The following is a 6,000-nucleotide window of genomic DNA, read 5'->3' as shown; positions in this document are numbered from 1 at the left end:
AAGCTCCTACCCTATCTATCTTTAAATCCCGTCTATTCAGTTATCTCCTTTCTATCCAGCTTCCTCCGAAATTTTAATTGTTTTAATTTATTTCCTTAATTTCTATTGTTATTTTTATTTTCACTTTTTGTAAACACTTACGTATATTTTCTGTTTAATCACAGGCCAAACTATTAAGGCCTCTAATTGTACCTGTTTTTATTCTTAGGGGACAATTGTCCCAGAATAATAAATTTCTTTTCTATTCTATTCTATTTTATATTAGAGCTTGACATAATTCAAAATGGATTCTGAAATAAATTATTTATTATTTAATGGCCAAACTAATTTGTCCTTTGATTTATTTGGGTAATTTATTATAAATATAAAGAGCTGTGGACTGAACCTAGTGCTTTGTTACTTAAATTTAAGATATTTCTAAAAAATATAGGGTTAATCGATTGGTGCAGTGGACGGCTCATATTTCACTGCGTCTAGACCAGCAACGAGCACTCTAATCATAGCAAAATATTCTTGAGCTTCGGCTGCTGAAGTGGTAGAATCAAATTAAATGAATTGAAATGTAAAAACGACATAGTATTCGCTATAAACTAGAAACTGTCTATTTCCACAACACTACCATTTCCATAGCTAAATAAGTACGATATCTCGGACTATATCTTGACAAAAACGACTAACATGGAACCCACACACACGAAACTCAAATTGGCCTCAATCTCAGGTACAAAATGTTGAAAAGACTACCCGAAAAAACATTCAAAATTAGACTCTAACGCACCACCAAAAAATAAGAAAATGAAATGGATTGCAGAGCTGTATTCTGTATGTCCATATGGCTCTACTAGCCCCAATATGAACATATGGATTACAGCTCTACAACCATCATCCTCTTTGCATTCAAATTAATTATTTCATCCGATCTTCCCCAATAATCCATTTCTACTATATTTACCTTTTTTAGAGAATATTTCTGTATTTCTGGCCAACATATCAGACTGATATAACAAAAATCTTCTCTTATACTCTTTGGATAAGATCTTAATCCACCTAGTAAATCATCCTCACTGTTTTTGCAGTCCTGATCACTACTTTCAGCTAAAACAAATTTGCAACATAAAGATCTGAGTAAACAAAAAGAATTTCGCATTTATATTTTATAATTTTCACTTTCTAATAATGAGAACACTAATTAACAATCTCTTTGCTTTTTTCGAGAAGTAAAAAGTAATATTTTAACTTTATCTCGTGTAACAAAAAGTTTTCCTCAAGCTACAAGAGGAAGTTAACCAAAAAGAAGAAGATTAATCACGTAAACTGCCTGCAGCATTATTTTAATCAACTTGAGACTCCCAAAAAAACTGAAATAATTATCATTATAATCAAGAATACTTAAAGTGAATTCACTCACGTAATAATCTTAATTAATTATAGTTTCAAACACGCTAGATAGGGTTATGTCACATTTTGACAGCTAACTAGGAGGACAGAGAAATTGTTGTTTTTTGGCCCTTATTTGAAATGCTCTGCTGTTCTAGATAATATTTAGTTTTATTTTAAATAAGTTTTCCAACGTTTTGTTATCTACAATAGCATTCTAACTTGCTTTACTTATGTTCGATATCTAGGAGCACAAGGGCAAGCCGACGGGTTTAAATCGTAGTTAATATTGGATATTTATCTTATCTCTTTGATACTTTTATAGCAGTTCAACTACCTTTACTTCAATTTCAGTTTTCATTCGATCATACCTTACAAGAAATAATGTGTTTCAATTATTGCTACAATACCTTTGATATATATATAATATACATATCATTATGTTGGTAAATGTTAATTTATCTAAATTTACATACATAACTAGATTACACCGGCAAGTTGTTGCCATAACAAAACATTTGAGTAGTGTTCTCATGAGGTTGCCAACTAATTGAACCTGTCCCAGGATTATGGATAACTGTTACACCACTATATACTATGTGTGCCTCTGGCGCTTGGTGCCAGCACCATTTATGGATATTTATGGATACTATCAGAGAGATCCATAACATGTGGCTGCTTTATATATACACACCCTTATCTTCAAATCCCTAAATATCTCTATCTTCCACAATTGCTCTGTGATTCTGACTAAAGTTAATTGCTCGTTTGGTATGCTAATATCTTAATTGTATTGTTTATGGTGGTACCCTAATTAGTGTGTAGAATAATTCTAATTAACTGAATAATAGTGTAATTAGTTTTAATAGAACTATTATTTATTTAAATTTATAAATAGTTTTCAGTCGTAGGAATTTCATAATCTCCTTGGAATCTTATTGGAACAACTTACTGTTCACTATAATAATAGTTACTCAGAAAGCAAGTCTTCGAAGCAGTGTAGATTTTGTGGTAACTCGAGAGTGGGTATTAAGCATTTTTTGGGCAATTCAATAATTAAGACTGGAAACATAGTGAAGCGGCGAGCAAAGCGAACAAACACAAGTTAACATATGGGATCGCGCATGGTGGGGAGCAAAGCGAAGATAACGAAGGCAACGCTACCACGAGAGAGAGTAGAGCAACGCGTTATGACATGTTTGATTTCTTCACTCTTATCGCGCTCAATTTTCTAGGTTAAAATGGATATCGCAGCATTTATTGGTGTAGTTTTTTTTTAAGAAACCTCTGTGAGACCAAAAGGATCTTCTGCATCACAACCGATTTGTGTTGGATGAGGAATGGGGGAGGATGGGGTTAACATTGAAATTCCACCTTTTTCTTGATTAACATGCCTTCAACACTGGTTAGTATGTAATCAAATGTTGAAATAGACATTCGAAAATACGCATGAAACTTGCCAGGATGCTCCCGAAGTTGTTGGTACAAGTGATGGAATTCACCAAGTTCATGTCCAGTCATGTTTATATCATGAACACTGCAGCTTCTGCTTCTAAGCTGCTGTAAATACCAAATTTTCAAGGAAGAATTTTCTTAACCTAAGAAAGAGAGGGCAAAGTTGAATCAGAAATGGCACAATGCATTGACTAGAACAAAGCATTTCAAACAGCGAAGCGCCGATGTTTACCACGACAAACTCGAGGGGCACAAGAGATTGCCTTTATGTTATACACATTATAATATATTAATTAAACAACAACAATAATGGGCGCTAATCATCCTTGTAGACGGTGCGCCGAAAAAATTATATAAGTATATACATATTTCTGGACGAATACATTCAATGCTATTTACGAAGGCAAAAACATTGTGTTCTCTGCTACTTTACGGGCAAGTTGGTCCTTGAATGAACTTGCATTGACTTGTATGGCGTTGAAATGGTTTTCTAAATGCTGTAAAATTAGGAAGGATCCATTGGAAGGCAAGTCTGGTGCCAGTAGCCGAGGTAATTCCAGCTCCAATGGCATGAATCGAACATAAATTCTACTTTAAGTACCTCTAATTGACCTCTCCACTAATTGTCACCTTAAAAACCAGGCACATAGAACTCAAATGCTGACAAACTCTTCTTAAATATCTTCTTCTTTTTTTCTTTTTTAAAATCTTTTATTGTAATTTACCACTGCCGCAGTTGTTGCAACAAGCAAATATGGTAAAAGAAAAAAGAAATAGAAGAAAATCATGAGTGGAGAAGGCACCCAGTGGTGCCACTCCAGTAACGGGCTTTGCTCTCACGATAAGAGAAGATCACGAGGCCATCTTCTCTTCAATCTCCTTAGAGGATTACCTGGTAATGTGGAGGAAGATAGGTGTTCTTTGAGAGGGTTACGATGAGCTGCTGTAGAGTGGAATGAAATTTGAGAAAACGAGTGTTAGCAAGATCTGTAATGAAAGGGATTTTGAGGTCATTATGGATAGTGGGGTTAGATACATAGAACGGAGCGTTAAGAAGTTTTCGAAGTATTTTTTTGACTGTAATGTCTGGGAGGCGTAATGAGTTGGTACCCTTAGTCGATCCCCATACTTCGATGCCGTATGACCAAATAGGTCGCAGTAACAGTAGATATAACAGTCTTTTGTTATGTAAGTTAAGTTTCGAACGTTTGCCAAGTAGTCTGGCGAGAAGTTTGTAGCGTTGGTTAGTTTCTTGTCTTTTCAGTCTAGTATGGGGATATCTTAAATATCTAAGTGATGTTCGATCAATGATAAAACTAGGTGGCATTTTTTATGAAATATTTCATCTGTTGGGATTCCAAATAACTGAAGTGTGCTCTAGTCTAGACCTGATAATACAGTTATTTATTGATTTCAAGTCATTTGGAAACCTTACCATTCCAACTATGTTCTAAACAAGAACCACTTTAGATTTAGTTTGCTTCTTACTCACTTAATTGAAGAATGGCTCTTTGAAGTGGAGTCGCTGGGCCTATGAGCACTGCAATGTCCTTCACGACTTCATCTCCATTTAGAAAAGAATTTCTTAGTTTGTAAGAGGCCAAATGGTAATTGCTAAGCTTTTCTTACAGTTTAGATCAAAGTAATTCTATTCCAACCAATTCAGTTTGGTAATTCAGGGCTTTGTGCAGCATCTGAGTTTCCTGTAACAAATGTTTCGAATCATTGGTTAAAAAATAAGAAGATACTTTGCATTTTTTTTTTTTGAACCCTAAATGAAAAACCAGAAACATCAATGTCCTAACTTAGATTCTTGTGGAACTCCCGTTCCATTCATTGGGCGAACTGTGTTCTGCCTAAAAAACAAACAGGTCATCGAGGCTTACAATAAATGCATCGTGACCACCAGGTAAAAAGGTTCTCGATCCATTAGACTAAGACTCTCTAAAAATCTCTCAGAAATTCTATATTCTCTCAGATGTCCAGAGATTTTGTAAGTTCTCAGTAAAAGTTTTGTAGATCTTAAGAGATAAAAACACACATAAAGACATAAATTGACACGAAGAAATAACAATTTATCTTAGTTATTAGTTACCAGGATATGTGTGAGCTGGACTTGTAGTTAGATGTGGTAAATGTTTTAGGAGAAGTTAGCGAATGAAGAACGGTACGCTTTGTAGGCCCTTTCCGGAGCCCTTTAGACCGCACACAAATTTACACATCTGGTTTTGAGGCATGCTAAACATACTACTGTTACTGAGAGTTTAGGCCTTCAGCCCCCTTTCCTTGTCCCTTAAACAGTTGGCCATTTCCTTTCCCTTTTCACTTCTGAAAACCCCCCTCTAGCCGCTTATAGAATACTGTACTCCACTAAAATGTTAATTCTACCCCAGGAAATAAAGCTTCTCCGGCGGGCTACATCCGGATTAATTAACTTAAAAAGACTATACCTCTTCCTAACAAGCTATACTACTACTATGTAGTCGTAGCCCCCATCATCGTAGTGGCCGGCACATATGTGATGATGATGGTATGAGCGGCAGAACACTGGAATAACATAAAAGCCAACAATCCTGCTACCAAATGTTGGTCATTCAGGCGAACATTAGCCCTTCCATCTCCTCTACCCACCTTCATTAGCCCCTAGATATTACGCACGCGCTACCTTTATGTAATGCATGATATTTACTTTCTAAATGCTTTAGTTAAACCAAAAGATCAAACCCTTTATAATATTTGTGCTTTATATCTCCAGGATACAACCCTATCTGATCGTACACATGTCTACTCTGTACCAGAAATCGCCAAAGATGTTTTACTGCGATGAATTACTTACCAGTTGTGGAAAGTTTCTATATAATAACACCTATAAGCAATTTACATAGTCCAACTTTCAGAAAATTCTTCAATTCCTCTTTGGCACCGCGAAGGTACGCAGTAAACTTTTATCCCTGAAAATATGAGCCACAGAACTTTGGATAAGTGTTGGTCCGAAGAAGCCAGGATTTGTACTACAAGCTAGGTGAGGAAGAAGTTTCAAAAGGAGACTTATGACGGCGAAAAATGTATTCCTTTTAGGCAAGTGAAGTACAAGACGGTGACTTAAGTGAAGTCAAAATCTCTACACCAATCTCATTAATCTGTCTCTGGTGATAAATGTAAGTCCGA

The 6,000-nt window shown here is 35.5% G+C and overlaps 1 long non-coding RNA gene across 1 annotated transcript in view; it reads right to left on the bottom strand.

Moving 5' to 3' along the window:
• Positions 1-954: 954 nt before the first annotated feature.
• LOC141458294 (uncharacterized) overlaps positions 955-6,000 on the bottom strand; it is a 36,976-nt gene continuing 31,930 nt past the window's right edge. The window contains exons 2-3 of the long non-coding RNA XR_012460874.1: positions 4,325-4,535; positions 955-1,095 (exon numbers count right to left, since the gene is read on the bottom strand). This is a non-coding gene — a long non-coding RNA (uncharacterized lncRNA). The remainder of the gene's footprint in view (positions 1,096-4,324; positions 4,536-6,000) is intronic.

Source organism: Rhodnius prolixus, unplaced genomic scaffold (genome assembly GCF_049639745.1).
Source record: "Rhodnius prolixus isolate KJV_2025 unplaced genomic scaffold, Rpr scaffold_5, whole genome shotgun sequence".
Classification (NCBI taxonomy): domain Eukaryota; kingdom Metazoa; phylum Arthropoda; class Insecta; order Hemiptera; family Reduviidae; genus Rhodnius; species Rhodnius prolixus.
This window is presented reverse-complemented; position numbering and strand designations above follow the sequence as displayed.